A 22,631-nucleotide genomic window follows, 5' to 3' on the forward strand; every position below is an offset into this window, starting at 1 on the left:
ATAACACCGAATTCCCAAGATAGCTTCCGCTTTCTTAATAAATCATACAAGGACCTTGGTCGAAATAATTCGAATGTGCAGAAGTAGAAATAAGTATGCCACTCGTTGTCTGCCATATTTGAGATTATGGTAAGCAAACACGTTTTTCCAGTTTCTTAACTTGCTCGCTATCCTGCTAAAATGAACCGGTTTTCCAGACTTCTCGGACTGGATTGCTACGAATTTCTTACCATAGAAGAATTTCTAGGAGAGGAACATAACTATTTTTAACTTTCTAAACCGCTTTAAGGGCCAGTTTCCAATGAAGCGCAGAAATAAAAGAGCGGTAGGAATTCCCGGATTTGGAAGATTTTTCTTTAGATTAGGACTCTCCAAATCAAGCCGTAGTCGCTTTCATCTACATAAATACGAATTTTTACAGTAAAAGATCTGCCAGCGTTTCAGTTCAATAGCCGGACTAACAGATAAAAACAGCAACGCAAAGAAGTTTGTCTAGAAATGAAGTAGCAGAAAAACAGTGGCAACAGAAAAAAAATAATTAAAAGCATAAACATGGAATATGCTGACTATATCCAACAATGTACATAGTATAAAATATTTACATATGTACATACGTTAATAGTAAAAGAAAGTCTACAAACAGCCTAAGACGTCCAGAGGAGAGCAAATTCGAGGCAAAACAAGTTAGAAGAGCAAAGAAAATGCAGCAATTGTAGAGCAATGAATATGTAAACAACAACAAACAGTTGAAAACAAAAACGGAAATCAATTTCATTACTACGCAGACGGAGCAAAAAGTCCAACGAAATCAAGCAAAGCTAAATTAGGCATTATTAGCAACGATATTTCCTATCAAACCTTAACTAAAAACTTGAAACTTTTTAACTTTACTTTGCGAAACAAGCTATAGAGGATCGCAAAAAAATAAATAAAAAGTGGGATTCATAAAACGTCGCAAAGTGGCATTTTTGGCGAAATGGCAATCTTGCGAACAAAGTTGTAGCAACTCCGGATTGCAAATTTTAAAATGTTCTAAAAATGCCGCGCGTTAGAGAAAAGAAACATTTTTACAATTATAGTATTTCGAAGCAGCAGTAACTGATAGACTTTTTCTTGAAGTATTTGAAGACAATAAAAAAACATGTGTTTCGCAACTTTGGCTTTGCAATGATTGCCAGCTCAAATACTATGGCAATGTCGCAATTTTTACGCAAGAAAGTTTCCATATAAAAGTAATCAGCTGTGTCGCAAGGTGGCAAATTTTGCGGCAAATACGACATTTACAACAAGATTGCAACGTTTCATGAATCCCCCTAAAATAAAAATACGAGAAAGCAACTTATTACAGCGAATGGGGTGTGAAGTATAGGCTAGAAAACTAGAAAGGTTTGTTGAAAAGTGGAGTGTACGTGTTTATGAAAAGTAAGCGAGAGAATGGTTGACAATGAGTTAGCTGAATAGATGCTTATATTACGTTCTCATTGAGCCACAAGCTCGAGTTTATGGTCCATTTTGGAGTTTAACGCTAAACTCGGCTCTTAGAATCGGCATTTACCATACAAACAATTTCGTTCAACTCTCCTTAAACACCACTTTTATTTGGAGTTTATGCGAATGCAACCCTTTTTTTTTGACCGAATTTTGTTCGTGTCTTTGATAATACAAACCTACAACAGTTAGTCTGTTCCCGTACTGCAGGATTTAATCAGCACGTAGGTCTAGAATATCAACAATCTAGCAATGCAAAATACAAAAAATGTGGCTCGATAGAACTTTTTGTGCTGATTTCAACCCTACCAATCTAGCGCAAGTAAAAAAGGAAGATATAAGTGGTTAAAGTTAAATTTTTTGATTTTTTTTTTTAAATACTAATATCTTCTGAACAACATAACCTGTTAAAAAACAAATGACGTCAAAATAAAGGTAATTAATTAGTCTTGCATGTATGTATATAATTTATATGAATTTTTTATATTTTTAGTCCTGAAATACTACAAAACACAAAAAAAAATATAGATATATTTTGTTAAATGGCGTTTATATAAAATTAGTTTTGAAACTGGTTATGGTATATACGTCATATAAAAGGCATTTAAATTTTGTTGAAATTAGCATGAATAATTTTTTAACAACCGGTTAATTAGTAGTTTCCGAGATATTAAACACATCAGAAATAGAAAAGTTGAACTTTAAACTCTTTTATTGGCTTTGGTTTTTATTTGCCCCAAATGATCTTGGTATGGTTGAAATCAGCATGAAAAGTTCTATAGATCTTCGTTTCTTGTTTTTTTTTTTATAGCCCAACGGTTGGTATTCTAGACTTATGTGTGTGTAAGTTACATCCTGTAGTACGGGAACAGGCATATTAAAAGCTTAAACACCCCAATGTGAACGCTTGACAGTTATTCATAAACTTAAAACGCTAAACTCGAGTTTATGGCTCAATGAGAACGTAATATTAGTTGCACAAAAGCATACCAAGTGCAACTCGCTTACTGCCCAAACGCAACGCCAACAGCTGGTCGTTTGGTCGCCCGTTGTGGCATCGTTACAAAAGTCTAAGCATGGAGGAAAGGTGAATGGAAAGTGTGCGCATGCGCGCCAACTTGCTGCTAACAACAAAGTGACAAAGGAAAACAAACTAGCAGCAAGTAAGTAAGCGAGTAGTTGCCGGTAATGCTGGCGAAGAGGTCGCAATGGAAATGAACACTGGCGCACAGTGGTCAGAGAAGCCATGTTTAACGCGAAAAAAGATATATTTAAAAATTGTAATAAATTAGCCGAAATAAAGCCACGCCTACCTATTCATAAATGTTCAACAAACTCAAAGTTAATTTGTATTTTCTATAATAATTGCTATTAAAGTCATTGAAACCGTTTAAATCAACGAATTCGACGGTGACTTCCACATTTTTTGTGGAAACTTTCAATTACTTTGCGAAACAAAAAAATTATGTTACTCAACTGCAAGAAAATTCACAAAGAAAACTGAAATTTTTTAAGAATAAAAAGTATTTTCTTATTTTTGGAGAAATTGGAAATTTATTTGACAGCTGTCACTGTTAAAGTTTTAGTTTGACATAAAATTCGTGACTAGCGTATCTAAAAACCTAAATAGTGACATTTTTCAAAAGATTTTAATATTTTTTGCGAAACTGACAATTGACTTGACTGCTGTCAACTGTCAAACTATAAATCTTGGGGCTTATGTGAATTTAGTATCACAAAAATAAGTCTTACAGTTTTATGAAAATCGTAACAGTCCTTCTAATTTTCCGCGTAAAACATGGCCTTGCCGACCACTGTGCGACGTGGGTACTTAGATACGGTGGAGCGGAGAAAAGTGGGGAGAGGGAAGGTAGTAAGAGGAGATATTGTTTTTGTTTATTTACCTTAATTTTTTCTACTAGACATCGAGTATCATTGAGCACAACACTAGTTAGTAATGGCAACCACAAAGCCAGTAGGGGGGAAATGGAAAAACGGGAAAGGCAAACAAAAATATTAGTAACGCAAATGCAGCATACATTATTGTTTTTGTTGTAATTTCTGCACGCAGTGCTGGTTTGCTGCTAAGCTGTGGGATTAGTTTTGTGTGGGATGCGAACATTAAAAAGACAACTGGATGGATAAAAAGTGTGGAAATGCGAAAGATAAACACATACATACATACATACATATGTATGTTCGCAAGTGAGTGAGTAAAAGAAGTAATTGTGAAATGAAACCCTTGAAATCGAGAAAATAATATCAACTTTTGTAAGCGCTTAGTTAATGAAAGGCATCCATGCTTGAGTTTGGTATCCAGCAAGGAATAAAAGCTGCAAGGAAAAGGACAAAGCAGCCGCAGATGACACGCCTCCTTGAGGAAGAGGAGGAGCCTCCGCCCAGGCACGTCTTTTCGAATATATGGACGTGGTTTAGACCTACATCAAAAAACCTTTGGACCCGACGACATAACGACGAGTGATCAGCGGCACTCATAAAAAGTCGGTCACCATATACCACGACTCTCGACCTATTAATGCCTTAATCGGAGTTCAATTTCCATTGCAGACGCAGAGATTCGACAGCCACGATGACCTGCGTTACTCGGGCTCAATTACGGTCTGGATATTGCAGCCGTCTAAGCAGCTACTGGACATTACTTGACTTGGATCACATTACTACTATAGCTTCCATGTGTGTTTAGATCCTTTGAGGGCAGGACTTTCATTAAATACGGCGCGCCTTCGTCAACATTTTGTGACCACACCTCGAGGAAAGAGAAGTATTTATGACGAACCCAAAAACCAAGGCTATGAGATATTAATGTTCGCTAAGAGCCGCTAGTCTTGATACGATATAAAAATTGTTTTTTTGTGACTACAACGCCAAGGTAGGAAAATAAGGGCCCTTCATTCTAATAGTCAGACAATTCAGCTTACCTAATGAAACGTCCGCTATTGGACTGAGGCAGATCATAACAAGAGCCGAGGTCTAAACAACGGCTCCTAACGATAGGCCTCACCATACGAAGATCGACGTTAAACAGCAGCTAACGAAAAAAATTTGTTCTCTGAGAGAATTCTTCAACAAAACGATATCAGCGAGCAGCGAAATGGAATTATTCGTGCTCAATACAACACTGCTGCAGAAGTAAATGTTTTTGAGGGGAGCAAAAATGCGCCACAGGGACACTCTGCAATCGAGCACAACTCTCACAACGTAGAAATTGTACTAGAAAGTAGAGAGGGAATCTAAACGGGTATCCTGAAAGAAGAAAATAGATACTGAAATGCGTGGATGTGCAGACGTTAAGATGTTGATCTGTAAAACATCCATGGAAAGACATAAAGTTTGTAATTTATGAGAAAGTTCTGCGACTTACAGAAGGTTTCAGTATGAATACCTGCAGGAATAAGAACGGTGAATTGGAAGATGTTAATTGCTGAATGGTGCCAGAATGGATGTCAACACAGGAAATGAAGAGCCGATAACGATGTTATGAAGGCCAGATCAACCCCGGGTAACTCTTCCAAGGACCATACCTAAACGGCTAAAAGACAACAAGTTTCTGCACCAAAACAAAATGAAGGTTCCGAGCCTGCGATTGTGGACGATGGATTAGACGGTCCATGCGATTGTGGACGATGGATTAGACGCGCATGGACCGTCTAATGACTATGACGAAGTACAGAGGGCAAGAGAGAAGCTCTAAAATAGGCAAAACACAGTAGCAGACGGTTTTCCAGCGGAGCCCCTACCAGTTTAGTTTCTGAGCTGCTTCTGTCACTATGCCCATCGGATGGTTTGCAGACAAAGGCTTTCCGACTGCATTTGAACAGCGTATCCCGTACGCCTGTCTGCGTCCGAGAATAACGGTGCACTTGCTATGGTAGTAGCCGTAGTCGACTGTTTTTTCTCCTTTTATTTTTCCGTGTCACGCTAAGGTCTCACCTATGTAGGTGAGTAGGGAACTCGATGAGAAGTTCTATAAGCGCCTTGGATACCCGCACAGATGTAAGTGGTGCAACTGTAGACTGCAATGAATCTTTGTCTGAATCTTCGACAATGGCTTAAGACGGCAACGAGGGGGTCTAAACGGCCCAATAATTCTCCACTTAGATCATCTCTACTGTCGATAGAAGCCTTAATCTGAGAATGCCAGTATAGTGAATGCCGCGAGTGAAGTGGCGTACAGGGCAAGATAAGGATAAGCCCAAGGACGAGGAGCCTTTGCTCTTACAAACAGTTCCATTGCCTATCTGTTCGAACGTTCGTTAGAAGCGTTGATGAATCCGTTTCATTTATTTGCCTAGTTGTACAATTGGATTAATCAACCTCCTCTTTTTGTGAAGTCGCTTTAAAAGGCAAACCAAGATTGGACGCGCAAGTTGCGAGTATTAAGACAGCGCTGTCAGTAAACCCCGGATTAAGGAGAAAACAAAAGATGAAAACAAATATAAAACAGTGAAAATAATAAATTGAAAAAATGGCTCAGCGGCTAGAGATACTTGGCAATTCAAGATTAAATACGCGCCCAAAACAAAATCCAGTTCCAAGAGTTGATGTGAAGGGAGGAGCGCCGCAAAGCGCAGCTGAACTAGACTGTGATTGTGATTGCCGCATTCGCGTTCATTCTGAGTGTTGTGCTTTCCTGCCCAAAAGTGGTAGGGGGTGAGCAACAAGAAAGAAAAAGCAAGCACAACAACAGCAAAGGCGTAAGTTACTTCATGACCGCGTCCATGCCGTGTTTGTGCAGAGCGAGCAGAGTTTTGCTTTAGCTTTGCTTTGTCAATTTTTTACCAACTCGTTTTCTTATTTTACTTTTTTTTTTTTGAAAAGTCGACAGCCGAAGAAGAAACCCGTTCTCCAGGCTACTGCCACAGAGCTGCACAGCGAAAAGTTGTTGAGTTGGTTGATGCGGCGGGCAATTGGCACAGTATGGCGGCGGCTGGATGGAACGCAACGCGGTGTTGAGTTGCGTTGTTTTTACTTGTTTTTTGTTTTGTTTTTGTATGGCTAAGACATTCAGTTCAACGTCACCGCCACCGCAAACACCAACAACAGCTTGCCTCCTATACCCGGCTATGGGCCAACTTCGACGAGTTAAATGCAAAAAACGTGTTTTCAATTCAATACCAGGCCCATGAAATTTTACGCACGACTTGTACTACTACTGTCGGCAATAAACATTGCAAGAGTACGAGTAGGAAAGCTAAACAAAAAAGAGAATAAAAATTAAAAAAAGGAACGCGTCGAAAGACTTTTGCATCGAAACTTGGCGAACGTGAAATCTTCAATGTGCTTTCAACGACGACGATGACGACGCTCAATACGGTAGCACTGCAACAACAGCAAAAAAAAAATGCTATATTAATGAAAAGCGATGCAACAATATTTCGTATATGAGGTGAAACAAGGAGCAAGAAAACGAATGGAGGAGGCTGCAGTATTAACGATGCACGAGCGCACGGCAGACGTGAAGCGAAAAGCAAAACCAAAAAAAAAAAAAGTGAATTGAAGTGGAATTAAATGAAACAGAGTAAAGCGCAGCAGCGGCGAAGGAGCCGGAGAAGATGGGGAGAGATACTTCAAGTAGAGAAAAGTGAAGTGGAGCGGTATGGAGTGGGGCGGTATAGAGTAGAGTGAAGTTTGCTCAAGTGCGCTGAAGTGCGCTGGGCCTGCATGCCGTTGCAGTCGCCGCCATCGTCGCAGTGTCGCATTGCAAACAACCCGAAACTTGCGCGCGGAATCTAACAACCATTTCCATGGCTTGAGTCATGCGCCGCAGATATTGAAATCCAAATTTGAAGAGACTTTTGCGCAATACTTGCAATGTACATACTTATGTATGCATTTATTTCAATGATGTGCAGCCGCGCTTAGAGTAGCGTGGAGTGAAGTGGTTTGAAGTGGCGTGATGCGAAGCGATGCGGCGTGGCGCGCTTTTGTGCTGCGACGCGTGCCAAATCATTGGTTGACTTATAATGTTTCAAATATATTCACAATTTTAGCATGCGTTTCATAAGCTTTTGCTGCGATTGCAACGGCGCTTCGCAATATGTATGTATTTATAAATGTTTTTTATTTTTTTATTTTATTTTTATTTAAGCTATCTACATTTTTGTAATGAGTAATGCAATAAGATGCCATGGCGCAAGGGCTACATTTGCACCACCAGTCGACGCATGTGTGTTGATAAACATTCGATTCGAAGTTCTTTTAAAAATTTAAAGTTATCACATGTTTCAGCTCTCGCGTTTCTGATTTGTTTTTGTTTTGCTGTAAAATTTAAATATTTTTGCAAGTACTAATGCTTTCATAAAATAGAAATGTGAGAATAAGGAAGAAATTTGTTTTGCACATGTGCGGAACTAACTGGTAAAACCACAATGATTCTGAATTTTTGTTAAATATCTGTTTACAAAATCACGTCAAAATATTTAGATATTGTTGCTTATGTTGTGAAAATTGTTTTTCGAAGATTAAGATTTGCCCCTTATTTTCAAGAAAGTTGTTTGCTTCGAATCGAGTCCTCTAGCGAAGATAATTTAAAGGCGAGCCTTTATCTTTTAGAATTAGAAAAAATATTAAAAAATAAGTGTTTTTTCTTTAAAGTGGATTTAGTCATGAGTCATCATTATTACAAAAATTTAACATCTTTCTCTAATTCAATGGACATTTTCTAAATTGAATAGATGAACTTGAAATTCATATTCAATACATAATGAAATAAGCATCTGCCGCGTATTCTAACGTCATTGTACTTACATAATCTTGGCTAAGTTAATTTTATTCACACGATATATTACAATAGAATTTTATAATGAGAACTACAAAAAGAATGAAAAATAAAATCATTAACTACACAGCTAAATGCAAACCAATCCGGATGCCCATTAAACGAAGTCAACCATAGGGAATCTAACCAATCAATTAAAATTTAAATAAAATTATTCTTCTTTCTTAATAATTAATACATAGACAGTTATAAAATCAAAGAGCGAGCGGAGCAAATACAAGTTAAGTAATTAATTACTTCAAAGAATTTTTAATGAAATAATTATTTCTTTTTATTTATGCCTCGGAATACCTGTGATTTACATATTGAAAAGCGTACTTCCTGTCTATCAAACCTGATCCGTTTTGATGTGTGTATGTACATTGTACATATTGAAAAAGAAAATAAAAGCTAAAATAAAAACTCGACAAGAACAACTAGAGACATGTTGCAGTTGCAGTTACCCTGTATGTACGCTAGTTGTGTTGCATGTGTATAATTTCGTATCATTTATCGCAATGGTCCACTGATGCAAAACGCGGTTGCGCATGCGCAAGTGTTGTCAATATTCATTTGGTTACAACAGCTTAGAATTGTCATTTATGGTGGTGATGATTGTATGGCCATATTACTTATAATTGCAGGTACATACTTACATGGGTCAGTCCATGCCAGATCGACCATTCGCTGGAATCAACCACTTTTGATTTGGATAAATTTTGGTTTGGTTAGTTTTGTATATACCGAAGCATTGTTAAAGAAAAAAAACTAAATTTTGTTTACGAAAATTCAAAGTTTTAAAGTTTTTTCGGATTTGGAAAGTTTACTTTTTGAATATCTCAAAAACCATTATAGTGAAAAAAAACGGTTCTGGTCTCGTTTTGAAGATGATATTTAGAGCTATGAAGAAAAAAATATATAAACAACTTCGAAATATAAATAAATAAAATTTAAAATTTCTTGGAAATTTATTTTTAATTCCAAGTTTGCAAACATTTTTTTCTAAGTAAAAAAAAATCATTTGCATTAAAAAACACCTTATTGAAAACTTAAGAATCTTTTAAGATCAGTTAGTGGTCTTGCAAAAAAATGCACCAAAAATTTATACATGTTTTTTTTTTACTTTTTAAATTTAAAATTTTTATTTTTTCGATTTTTTTTTAAATATATTTTTTATATAGCTCCAAATTTTGAACTTTCGAAAAAAAAATTTTTTTCCTTTAGCAGAACTTTATTAAATGATAAAAGAAAAGTTGTGATCAAAATGTATCCAAATTAAAAATGGTCGGTTTGACATGGATTGACCAATGCGCATATGAGATGTATGCACTTGGATAAATACACTTTAAATACCTACATATATATGTATGCATGTATGAAGCTTCCCAGTTGGAAAAAAATTAACTAGTGCAAAAATATTAGTGTTTGAAACAAGACTTCGATCAGGGACTCCCTTTGAAACTATTTTCAGATTTTGAGAAATACTTAGAAAAAAAAACAAAATGACGAATTTGTACCGCATTTTTGAAGATAGCATTATAATCCTCCCTCATTGTGCCAAATGAATTCTTAATGATTTAAAAAATTTGTAACTTTTCTTATTTTCAGCAAATAAAAATTTATTATTCTATTCATGATTTGCTGGTTTCTTCGCGAAGTTTCGTGTTTAGTTTGTATTACTGGGAACTTGTGGATAACTTTGATCTTTTCCTGAAAAGTTCCTGGGGTCTCTGGGAGATATTCGCATTTTTTCACATTTCTTTTTTTTTCAAACTTGTTGGGACCTTTTGGTGTTTTTTTTTAGAGTTTTCGTGTTTTAGAGACTTTTGGGAATATCAAGATCGTACAAATTCTGACTTTTTGTATTTCGAACAGAAAAGCCGATGATTTGTGCATTTTTTCACTTTCAAACTTTCAGCATTTTTTGAATTTATTTAGGACTATACTGAATCGTTCGGTCATATTTTTAGACTTTTTTACAATTTGCACATATTTTAAATTTTAAGACATTTACGAAAAAATAAATTATTCGAAGTTTTCGGGGTTTTACGGGATGCTTCGGTTTTTTTGGGGGAATTTCCGTGGTTTTTGCGACTTTTTGCGTTTTATTCGGCACTTTTCGGAATATCAAGACCATACGAACTTTGGCTTTCACAAAGTCGAGCGCGAAAAAGCTATACCTATCCTTTGATTTTTATTTATAAGACATTTATGAAAAGAATGCTGCAGCTGCAATTTTTCGGGAAGTTTCGGAATTTTTCCACAATTTTTTCAGAGCTTATCAGTGTTGTTGGAACTTTATCTGTTTTATTAAAGAATTTTCGGGATCTCAACAGTTGGAATTTATTTACATATATTTTTGAAAAAAAAACAATAAATATTGATAAAATGAATAATTCGTGATATTTTTACTGAATTCTTCGGTAGAGTCCGAATTTTTCTTGAATGTTTTTTTTCAGCATCTCTAGGAGTTTCCTGATTTTTGGGGGTTTTTAAAGGGATTTGTGAAACTTTTGTGATTTTCCAAATTTTGGTTAGGGTATGTTACGGGACTTTTCGGCGTTTTTCGACCTTTACTGGTGTAAAAGATATTGACTAAGTCCAAAATGAATTCGGTAAAGAATCAAAATGGAAGAAATTAGGTCGTAATCAATTGAATCATCTTTCAACTAAAATTGACTCGAACGTCAAAGGTACAAAATGGACGTGACTAAGACTACAGCCATTTATAAATTAATCGAATGTATACTTAAGATACTTGTTTTGTGGCTCTGAAATCATAAATGTACTTAGTGGCCTGAAAATATTTTCAAATATAGCAATAAAAAATGGCGTGGGGAACATTCAAAAAGATATTAGATTACTACAAGCAGACCAATTTTTAATTAGTAGGCCAGAAGAGGTTTTTTTGACAGTTTGAACCAGACTTGCCGCCGCTATACATTTTCCTTTGCAGAGTGTTCCGAATCGGATCATCAGAGTGTAGTATATCTAGACTCAGTCGATCAATGAAAACTACCAGAATTTCCAGCGGGGTCTTTAGATATTCAAATTAATGCACCCATACCCTGAAAATCGAATAAAAAATCTGCATCATTTGCAAAGTTTTAGCGTAAAAATTTAGGCCTACATGCCGCCAAAAAAAAGAAAAATAAATATATAAATGTCAAAGGAAATACGGCTATGTAAATAAGCTTCTAAAGTTACCAAAAATGAATTAAAGCCACAAAAAAATCATAACAATCAAGAACACAAACTTTTTGTTTTGCAAAATATTCAGTAAATCCAAGTCAGCTTTTTGATTGATGTGTAATCGCTAAGTACCAATAAGTTTTGAGGCATTATTTACATTAAGTAAGCGCGCAATTACAACAAGCAAACACTAGTTAATAACAACAATTCGTTGACACAAAAAATATTAGAGGTGAGTATTAGTAGGAAGCAGTTACTGCAATTACATGCATGTTCTAGATCACTAGTGTTGCCGCAACGCAACGCAGTGCAGCGCAAAAAAAAAAAAAAACAAATACAAAAAATTTCGAAAAAATCAAAAACAAGTCATTCCTACCACTGGCTTCATGTTGCATGTGCCGATTGTGGTATGATCATGTTGTACGAGTATGTAGCGGTGCTTACGGCTGATGATGACTCAATGTTTCGGAAACCGCGTGGTGCCCGCGTTGCAACCGCGAAATTCGTTTAATAAAGCGTCGATTGCTTGACTTGACGCGATTTGTTGTTTTGCAGTGTTGCGCTGTGTGTTGGTGTTGTTCGATTGACCCCAATGTGCGCGCATGCACCATCAACATACGCACAACTAAGCCGGCTAAATGGCAGAAAAAATAAACAGATCCGCCGCCAGTATCTACTTATGAAAAATCAAACAACAATAATTTTTTAAGTTCCTCGAGCAGAAAAAAAACTGATTCCAGAGCAAGAACTTGAATCACTTGATGAAGGAAAGAAAAGACTGTCGACGTTGCCACTTAGACAAAAAGTGAGGTGCTAAAACACGAACGTCATAAAGAGAAAAAAGTTTCTGCTTTCGTGGGTTATACCAAGACTTGGTTCTGGTCCGATTCGTACTCTCAATGAGATGAAATCTTTCAAAGGATGAGGCCATTCGGTACTTGCCTTGTCACAGACCGCACTAGTCTAAAGGTCAGCAAAACGAGTGAGTTATAATTATTTTGACGGAGGGCATAGATGAAGTCAGGTCTCACGATATTGGTATTGAAGGAAACGAGACTGCCGATAAACTTGCGAAGCCGTGAGGCACAAACGCAAAAGACACTCGGATGCACATCTAATAACCGAGGGAATAGAGATTTAGGCTAGGATACTAAAGTTTCAATCGGATACTGGGTTAATAGACACATTATAAATTCATGAAAGGGACACAACAAATCTTAAGGTCGCAGTGCTTAATCCCATAAAATAATAATAGTACTCCCTTCGGTTAGCTGTAGTTCCTGGGAGGAGTTTCGCTCTTAAGAAACATGCGGTGAAGAAATTGAGGACTTTTCTGTAGTATAATTTTGGTTAAACTGACCATCCAAACTTGGGAAATTCAGCCATGAGGGCATCCGCTACATGTTTAGACAGTATTTAGTATAGAAATTTGGCATATCCTCCTCATATTTCCCGAGTGCGTCCGTGCACAATTTGGGTTTTATTTAGCGAGGAGTTTGCTATTTAAGATTTTTGGTAGATAGTTTAACAAATGTTATGAAGTCTTTGAAGGCATGGAGGGCCGAACTAATAATGGAAGCTCATATGTTACTTAATATTAGCTTACAAGGCGATCTCTGCTAACACCATACTCCATACTGGTTAGTCTAACCACCACTTTTTCATTTTGTAATCTGGCAACACTCGCATTGGATGACAGTTTCAAAGCAGACATTCGACCATTGCACCAACAAAACCTGGGCCACACATGCACAAATCCAGTGCGCAATTCCTACTCAGCTGCTCATGCACATGACTCAGATGTGGTTGGCAGTAGATTCATGCAATATTCTGTGCCATTATTGTTTTTTTTGGATTAATGTTGGCAAAGTGTTAATTAGCAACACTTTCGGAACAAAATGCGTAGTCATGAGGCTGATTGTAAGTGAAAAAAGTAGTTTAATAATAGTATGTAGCATGCAATTGCGATTGTGCATTAAGTGCGAAACAAAAGTAGGAATCAAGGCGAATAAATTATGGAATAATTATGTAGAGTAAATCGTTGGCAACAATTACACAGACAACAAATAACACATCTACATCTGATCCATACAGATGTAAGTTTGTATGTTGGTACATATTGCCAATGTTGTGCATGTTGCAGTAACACAGGTTGATGCAAATACACTTGTTGCTGCAATCGTATGCCAAGTGCGTGAGTTCCGTAGACGGAGTGGTTTGCAAAAGTGTGGAGTAAAAAAACAAAAACAAAAAAAGATGCTGGTTTCCTTAGCTGTTTTGCTTCGAATTTCTTAACTATTTTGTTTGCTCTTTTTTTTTTTGATCTTAGCATGATTGATTATACCAATTTCCTAAGAGCTTGTCCGGCTGAACTAAAAAGCTATAGTTGTATATTTAAAAATGTCAAATTAGCAATGATAAATTGTAGGAATTTCTAAAAATAAAGAACACTTGACCCCAAACGAATGTGAGAATAGGCAGAAAGGAAAAACTAAAGATGTCACAAAACAAAACAAAAAAGCACTCAAGAAAAAAAACTAAAAATTTGTAATGATGTGTCAGATTAATTAATCAACCTAAATTTCAGTGGCGTAACGTAGCAGGGATTTTTGTATCTTTAGCTCCAGCTCGAAATACAGCGGCGAGTTAATTTTGAAATTTGAATTTAATATATAAAACATATTTTTTCAATGTTTTTGAGTAAAAAGAAAAACTATGAAACTAAAGGATTTCAACATGTTATTGTATACAGAAATGGGGTTGCAAGTAGTCAAAAAAAATTGCTTGTAATAAATATTCCAATATGGGTATAAACTAAAAGGCGATGTAGACTTTGAATAGAATGCTAAGGCATGCAGTTATAAAGTTGCCATCTGTCTAAAAAAATACCAAAGATAAATAGTCAAATATGAATATCAACTAAGAAGTGTTGTAGAATTTACATAATAGCTTGCTCATATTCGAAGCACCACCTAAAGTAATTGTGAATAGGGTTGCCACCTATGTGCTTAAAGAGTAAATACAATTGGTCATATTGTAAAACACTGGAAAAAAGCGAGTATGGCTGCAGATTTTGTACATTTAAATCTAAAGAAGTATTTATAAATAGGGTTGCCATGTGTTTCAAAAATTAAATTTATCAAATTATTTAAATTTGTGAAACATTAAAATACTTAAACCCAATGGTAAGTAGTTATTTAAGTGATCTTTTACGAGACATATTTATTAGTAGGGTCCAACCAAGAGAAGTGTACGCTTACTATTAAGGATTTAAATAACACTTTTTAACGTGGAATATTGTATTTTCTAGCAGGGTTGCCACCAGAAAATAGTTGAGCTATTGAATTTATTAAAATGAGGACATAAAGTGTGGTGGTGATATAAATACTTTTGTCAGAAATATTTTTATCGGTGTTGCCGAAAAAATTTCGTGCAGGGCTGCCACCTGCAAACGAGCGGCCACCTATAAAATATTGACAAAATGTTTAAGCAAATTTTCATCGTTAAAGGAAACAAAATTTTGCGTGATATTAGAAACTGAAAGAGTTTAGGAAACTTTAATAGAAAAAACGTGTGCCACCTACTAAAAAGTGTGATGCAATTTTTTATAATGAATTTCGTTATTTCGTGTAAAACAAAAATTAAAAAAGTAGAAGAAACAATATATTTTCGCAGAGTTTACCACCTACTAAACTAATTTAAACTAATTTCAGCTCAGAAAACTGATAACAAAACAGGAACTAAAGTAGTTTAAGAAAAGATTTTCTGGAAAAAAAAAATTTGAGAAAAATTCGAAACATTTTATAAACAAAAATCACTATGCTAGTAATCGGAAAATATTTGTGTGTAGAGTTGCCAGTGAATTTCGAAGGCTTCGGAAATACATAAAAATTCAAAAATTAAGTAAGCTTAAGTAAATTTTTCAAAAACAAAAAAAAAACTATCTACGTAGGGTCGCCTTTACTGAAATAGTTCAATTTGGAGAGTCGCTTGAAACATTTTTCAGCTGAATTTCGAAAGTTTGCAGAAGATAAAAATTAATACCATTGTAGAGAAAACATTTTCATGCAGGGTTGCCAACTACTCATATATGTAACTTTAAAATATTTGAAGAAAAGATTTTCGAGTGAATTTCAATAGTTTGCAGAAAAATAAAAAGTTTATTTAGTAGAATAGATTTTGTGTAAAAGGTCCGATGAAAAATATTTTGAAAGCTTGCAGAGAACAAGAATTAATAAGCTAGTAAAAAAAGAACAAACATATTTCTATGTAGGGTTGCCACCTGAAAAAATTACAAGTAAGTTTCTTAAGTTTGCGGTGAAAAAAAATTGGAAATCCCTAATATTTTTTGTAGGTTTGCCATCTACTTAATTAGTTAAACTTAAAACGTTTAAAGGCAACTTGTTCGAGTCAATGTCGAAAATTAAAAAAAAAAATCATAAAAATATGCTGATAAAAATCACATAAAAATTTAAAATACTCTTTCATAATATTACACTTCTAAAGCACCCTATATGTTAAATATAACAAAACATGCAGAAATATTCGTCTCATTCTTTGCCTAAAAAAATTGTTTGCTTATCTCAACACTTTTAATGGTTTTCATTAATTCTCGAAGATCATCAATTCTTTTTCTGCATATTTGGTTATTGTTAATTAGCAAAACACGCGCACGCCAAATTTGGTGTGGATTGTATTATTAAATACAAATATACTAACTTACTTACGTACATATGTGCAAAGTTTATGAGATATTTTTTAAATTGACTGAATAACAATAAAAATTCAAATGTTTCAATACATACAGGAAAAATAAAGAAGTAACGATGCCACATATAACTAATAAAGGCTCGCCAAATTTAGTAATAATTTAATTATTAACATAAAGTGTATCTAATTAAAAAATTAAGATTTAAGTCCGCCACTCGATCGATGGCAACGGATGGCGCGACGTCTCTTTCAAAACCGGCTTTGATTGATCAATTGTATTGACGTGTATTTTTAGTAACCTAGATGTTTAGGCTAAGCGGCTTGTGGATTGTTTATATAAAAACATATGTATTTATATCTATATTTGTACATACATATTTATTTGGCTTCTACTTAGCAGCATTTAAATTTCTATTAATCATATGCGTGGTGCTCAAACTTACCCACCAACCAAGATATGCTTATATAAAATACTCGTGGAATCGCAAAAGCTATGTGATACGTACCTGCAAGAAGAAGAGAAAATAAAAAAATGTATTATTAAAAATTCCAAAAATTGTGTCGTCGATTTGAAATTGCAAATTGATATTCAAGAAAATTAGCAATACAAAGAAATTCAAGATTTGCGAGACAAATATACGAAAATTGGATTTGCATGAGAATCAGGCGTCCGATAAAAATTCGCTGATATTCAAGTATTGATGCTATATTAAGGCGTGGGAAAGTTTATTTTTTCGCTACATTTGCTTCAAAAACAATGCAGGAAATATCAATACATGTGTGTACATATGTATGCACATATATTTGTGTTCAGTTCTGCATAAATACATATAAATTTGTCCACGTCTGCATGAACGTTTTTTTTTTGTCGCTATATTTCCGCTATTAGTTTAGTTAATACATTTATAGATAAAATCTTCAAACATACACAAAACTTGAATAATTTTGTTTACTACGCTTACTCATAAATTAATAAGATCTATGACAAGTGTTGCTAACAATTTAACAGCGTAATAAATTTAGAGTAACTTAGCGTATAATGGCAAGTAAGGTGAAGTGCAAAATTAAATAAAAATTGCCTTTAAAAAATTATTATAATTTTTTTTTGGAAAGTAGGCCAATGTAGGATGTTATTGCCATACAGGCTATGGGGTTAGACCTTGTAACTAATACTACATTTTTCTTTGAGTGAGAGGCAAACATATTAAACTAAGACCTCTACTTTTGAGGTTTATGCAGTTATTGAGACAAATGTAATTTTTACTAACAAAAATGTTAATAAAAAAATGGTAATAGACAACAATAAATAAATAGTGCCAAGTGTGATAGTGTCAAACAGTTTTGTAACATAAGTTTTTTAAGGAATGGTGTAGCACATTGGCCGAATAAAATGATTTTACGTAACTCTCTCGAAATGGTATCGGTTTTTACGTTATTTTCGATATCACCGTTGTCATGAGCATTATAATTCCGCTAGCCTTCCATCGTTGTTGCTGTCGACATAAGAAGTCAAAGCAACAATTTTTAGAATTTTTGTCTGTCTGCCGTCTGTCTGTATGTTTGTACGCGCATCACTCGAAAACTAATGCATGGAATTGAATGCAGATTTCACCGATGCATTGCTAAGGGTCTAACTTAAAATATAGAATGGAAAACAAATTAGAGAGTTGCCATCTGTTTGAAAATTGCAGTTTATGTAAATTGATAAGATAAAGTAAATATTACAATATGGCTGCCGAAAATATATTTCTATTAAAGGTTGCCACCTGTTTGAAATTTGTAATCAAATTTATTTGATAAGATAAATTTCATATTGTAATATGGGTATCAAACTGAAGAGGTTTAGGAAAGTTTACTGCCGAATATATTTTTCGGGAGGGTGCCACCGGTTTGAAAAGTTTTATTTAATTGAATTGATAAAATAAATGAAATATTACAGTGCGGGTATCAAACAGCACAAAAACACACGCAGTGAAGCACGCCAGGTATTTGCTAGTCGATAATAAAATCGTCACCGCTAACGTATTTTTATCATTATTCGTTGAATTCGTTACAATCGTTATTGGATAGCGCTGTCAACATGATTGCTGATAAAATTATAGTTATCGATAAAATTAGCGATAAAGTTATGAATATCGGTATAATATCGTTAGTGACAATATAGTAGCTATCTATAAAATAAATATTATTGCTTTTATAATCGTTGTCGATATACAATTCGTTTTCATAGAGAAATTAATCGTTATCGATACAATGTTCGATAAATAAGAGCGTTGCCGCGAGCTTGAAAAGTATAAGTCGCCAAGCAAAAAAAGTATCAAAAGAAAATGCAACTGTTATTTTTTAAACGTTTATTTGAAAAACAAATCATAAATACGTAGTTTTAAAAGAAATTTATATTACTTGCTTTAACAAAAACAGAGAATCGGTATGCTTATTTGCACAACGTTCAATATTAGGAAATTACTACACAATAAAATTGCACCTTATTTTGGAGAAACGTTCCTCAAGTAAATATGTGCAAAAAATGTGAATGTGCTTTGTATATTTTGTTAACGCTGCTAAATAAGCGCTTGTGCTTTTTTACCTAGCTTGGGTTCTAACTATGTAATATTGATGCGCCTAAAAGATGCACCGATTTCCTTTATCAAGTTACATTCCGGATGACAGTACGAATGGAAATTATAAAAGGGAGTCTTTATTTTTTTAAACTATGTTTTTTTTTTAATTTTTACTGACTTCACAAAAAGGAGAAAGTTTATCAATTCGTCGGAAATTTTTATTTATTTTTTGTATGTAGTTACCGTGGACCACGTTAACCGAGTTCTATATTTTTTTTAATGAAAGATGTTACCTCACAGGTGGTCCGATTTGGTTTAAATCCGACCATCGATCGTGAAGAAATTAACGATAATCTTAAATTTTTATATGAGAATTGAAGTCGCTTTTGTTTTTTGTTTAAAGTGTATTACAGTGGTTAATATAATTTTAAGTTGAGAAAGAGCTAGAGGTAGAATTTTGTTAAAGAAACCAAAAAAGATTTCGTTATGCATAATGAATTACCGAAAATTTCACTAGCTGGTGGAGAATTTTAACTGAATTAAGCCAATTAATAAACTGTTAAGCAAACGAAAATGTAACGCATAAAAAAAAACATCTCGCTTTTTACAGGTTAGATGAGCTCGCATAGGGTAAAAGCTCTCTCTGACTAAAACTAGTGAAGATTACAAAAAGCTTTTACTCGGTGTTCGTACATCTATCTATTGAAAGCTTTAAAAAGATTCCGAATACAACTTTAGTCTGTGTAGACCGGTGGTGGGCATCAGCTTGCCCGCAGGCAAAACTATTTCAAGCTGTCTATACTAAATGTATGCAAAGCTTGGAAGGGTTTTGCCCGTGAGCAGGCTGGAGTCCATCACCGATTTAGACCAACAACGACCAGATACGGATCTTTTACTCCGCGTGCGAACAGCTTCGGCCACGAAATATATTTTGGTCATGGCTGGCATATACAATTCACGTGAAAAAATATATGCCGCGAGAGAAGCTTTTTAAAGCTTTCCTTTGATTTTATATGGATGTAGAGCTTTTACTTTCATGATCACTTTTGACTACAAATACTTAATACCATGAGCCCCACAAACGGTAGTATATTTGGACGCTCAGCCAGTATCAATAGAATATAAGTATGAAGAGTAGCTGAATAAGAAATCAAGATTAGACTAAATGTTTATGCATGTATATGTACAATTTATTCACACAATTAAATACACATGTTCGAATAAATCAAAAATTCAATGCAATTTAAAACACGATTAGAAACCGCTCATTCGAAAGAAGCAAACTTCAGGCCACACATTTGAGGCCAAACAAAAATGTATTATTTATTCTAAAAATATAAATGTTTTCACCAGACATTATTTACGTATGTACGTACATATGTTTGTATACGCGAGTTTGCTTGCTTAGATTGACCTTCAACACTTGCCAATTTAATCTACATACATACATACATATGTATGTACATGCTCTTTAATATTATTACTTTTATTTATAAATTTTAATTCTTTTTGAAAAGCCGCTATCAGCTCAAATTACTTTAAGATTTCAATTTATTTGCAATACTTTTAAATGATTCTACGAGTATTTAGAACGCTTAACAACAACAGAAATTTAATTTGGCATGTCTAAAGCCGCCGTAGTACAAGCGTTGTCAGGCATTTTAATTAGTAAAAGTAAACAAAAAAAGCAAACAATTTGAACTTAACCTTTATAAATTCTCTGATTCAAGCTTATAATCTTGCGTGATGGTATTATGAAAATGCAAATTTGTGTTATTATTTCAAAATTGTTTATAGAACTTATATCAATTTCATCACTAGACTAATATGTATATGTACTTACATAAAAATCACACAAATCTCACATAAATAAAAATCAAAATCATAAATAAAATCGTCTATAATTTGGCTATAAAAGAGCAAAAGATGTACGTACTCCCCGCAAATCTATTTTTATATAAAAAAATTCTCAAAAATCAACGGTAATTTTAAGCTACTTGAAGCTTGGTTTTTATCAGACTAATCTTGAATAGGCAAAAAACTGCGTACCCGAAAAATTTTGATTAAAGAATTTTAAAGTTTGATTAAAATTTTTTCGAAGTTTGATTAATTTTTGTAAAATTTGTGCAAGCTTTAAAACTTACGTGGCTTTTTTTATAGATTGAACCATGAAAAAAAGTACAACTTTTTGACGGATACTGAGATTTTTGAAACTTCATAATTTGTTAATGTTGCTAGCAAATACTGTTAATATTTAAAATAAATTAAGGAATTTCGAGATGGGAATCTCTTTCACAGTAAATGGGTGTAAATATTTAAGTCTTTTTAGATGAAAAGGCAGGTTCTGCAATTCACTTCCGAATGAATTTCATCCCCAGCCAATTTGAAAATATGTACATACAAAGAATGGAATTTTACCTCGAAATGCAACGGATAAAAATTGTTTTCAAAAAATAATTTATTTTTTGTTTTGTCGACCAAACTCTTTTCAGAAAAAATTTCATTATAATTTTCAATCTGGTAGCTTGATTTTGAAAATGTCATAATCTGAGGAAAAGTCAAATGGCTGAAACTACCTTTTTTTTCTACCATGGATTAAACTACATTTTAAATGAAAATTATCAAAAATAAATAAACAAACATAAGTTGCAAACAATAACATATTAAATTTTGGTGCTAAATCTTTATGGTCGAATCCGTACGTAGCTCACCATATTACAAAACAATAGAATATATTAATTATGCGAGGTATTCGCGTAATATATATACTTGCTTAAAATATAAATCATGTACATACGAAAACAAAAATTTCCCTCCTCACTTTCCCATTAACAATTCACAATAGAGCAGTTTTTCATTTAACAACACCACTCTTCAGGTCGCGTATTTTTTAACCGACCTGGCGGAACTCGGATAAATAGCCGAGTTTGTGTTGTTGCTTTTCGTGTATTTCGTCATTAAAGCGAGTGTTCTTTTGTAGCTCGGTTGCAAAAGAATGGACCTAATGAACAATTATCGTAATCTTAATATCATTCTTAATCTTAATCCCAATCTTAATATAAATCTTAATTTTATTCTCAATGTTGATATTAATCTAAATCTCAACGTTAATCTCAATGTTTGCGTCAATCCAAATCTTAATCTTAACCTTAATCTCAACCCTAGTCTCAATCTTAATCTTAATTTCAATTTTAGGCTACTCAGATCGTGCGACTTGATGCCACAAGATTTTTTCTTTTGTGGCTTCTAAAATCACAAGTCTATGCCAGTAAGCCGCAATGGACTGATGCCTTTACGCTCAATATAATCCAGGTTATCGCTGAAAAGTAAAACCGGATCTGGGCTGTAGAGTTAATAAAAATAGAACCACTGAGACAGTATAGCCTACAACGAGGGTTTTAGAAGAACTCTGCCGAATCTATTTTTGGCAGAAGGGAATCTTCTATGGAATGAATGGCATTTAGTGCGGCCAGGTAAAGTGAATCTTCTTTTGTACTTGGAAAGTTTTGTCACCCTGTTTCTGTGTTTTCTCGTGGATCGTAAGGAGCGATAGAAAGGGAGCAACTTCATATTTCAAATCAGGTACTTCTAGAAGTGGCTGCGAAGTGTAGTGATGAGTTATGGAGGCGAATGAAGGCAGTAAGTATTTGCTTAAGCATTTATAGTCGCAAATTTTTGGGTTAATGGATTTTAATTCCACTATAAACACTTACTACTGCTAGTAGTGGAAAAATTTTTTGGTCGAACTTCAGGGTCGCCATTTTACATTTTTCGCCATATTTTCGGGTTTTACAGTTGGATCTTGAAGTATAATTTTTCTATGTTTTTGTCTCACGCAGAAATTTTTTTTTTGTTCCAAAGTTCATTGACTTCAAGTTCTAGTACCTACCCACCAGATCCCA

Source organism: Rhagoletis pomonella, unplaced genomic scaffold (assembly GCF_013731165.1).
Source record: "Rhagoletis pomonella isolate Grant_MI unplaced genomic scaffold, Rhpom_1.0 Rhpom_scaffold_00005, whole genome shotgun sequence".
In the NCBI taxonomy this organism is placed as follows: domain Eukaryota; kingdom Metazoa; phylum Arthropoda; class Insecta; order Diptera; family Tephritidae; genus Rhagoletis; species Rhagoletis pomonella.